The 1,083-nt window shown below is 65.1% G+C and overlaps 1 protein-coding gene across 1 annotated transcript in view; it reads right to left on the minus strand.

Annotated features, from left to right (window-relative positions):
* The window catches only part of LOC110387850 (cathepsin S-like), a 7,488-nt gene that overhangs the window by 4,603 nt on the left and 1,802 nt on the right, over positions 1 to 1,083 (minus strand). The gene's annotated exons all lie outside the window — the stretch shown is intronic.

A 1,083-nucleotide genomic window follows, 5' to 3' on the forward strand; every position in this document is an offset into this window, starting at 1 on the left:
GACCCGGGCAGGAGATGGGGCAGAGCCTCACGCGCTGCTCCGCTTTCACTTCCCCATCCCTCGGTGCCCCCGGAGCTCCTCACCCCGAACGCGACCCACGGAGCCCCACGGCGCCCGAGGGCGATGGGGGGGCACGGCCACGCGTGGGGCGAACCCGGGGGTCCCCGCTGTCCGCAGTGTCCCCACACCTCACCCCCCAGCGACCGCGGTGCTCGGCAAATCACGCGCGCCCAGAAACGAGGAAATGCTGAGATTCCGTTTTCACTTTGCTGAAGGCACGTCCCCCCCGCCCGCCCCACGGAGCGCGCCCGCCCCATAGAGCGCGCCCGCCCCACACCTCGCTCCTGAGCGCCCCGAGGCCGAAGCTTTTCCTGCTCGGCTCGACCGAAAATCTCCGCTTTTTCGCTCCGTTTCGCCACGCAGCCCGCACACAAAATTCGTTTTTTTTTTTTCCCTTTTTTGCTCAGTTTGACCAAAGTTGGCCCTTCCCCTTCGGCGCCCACAAAATCCATTTTCGTTCACACCTGGAAAATTCCCCTTTTTTCAGCCAAAATCGCCATTTTTCGCCCCAACAGAGCGAGGTCTCCCACAAAGAGCGCGGTTTGCGTCCTCCCCGAGGGCAGGGAGGGGGGGGTCCGGGGGGGGACAGGACCCACAAACCACAGCAGAGGGGTCCAGCAGAGCCAACCCCCCCCCATCCACCACTTCCATAGGAGCTCTGAGCACCGCCTGGACCCCCCCCAGCCCTTCCCCCCCCCATGGCGAGCAGTCCCTCCCCCAATGAAGGCGTCCTCCACGCTCGGAGCTTTTATCCCAACCACATTTATTGGAAAAATCCCATCGCCCTCTGATGCAGAGAGGGGAAGGGGAAGGGGGGGGAGTGTCCAGACCCCCCCCCAACACCCCCAAGTCCTGCAGGCGGGCGCTGGCTGGCGTTGCTGGGCTCACATTTTGGGGAAGCTGGCGAGGTTGGCGATGCCGCAGGCGTTGTCCATGTTGCGGGCCAGCAGCACGTAGCCCTTATTGCCCCACTCCGTGCCCCAGCTGCGCAAGAGCAGCGCAGCCTCAGCCGCCGCTGCGGCC

The sequence above is a fragment of the Numida meleagris genome, chromosome 24, assembly GCF_002078875.1.
Source record: "Numida meleagris isolate 19003 breed g44 Domestic line chromosome 24, NumMel1.0, whole genome shotgun sequence".
Lineage (NCBI taxonomy): Eukaryota > Metazoa > Chordata > Aves > Galliformes > Numididae > Numida > Numida meleagris.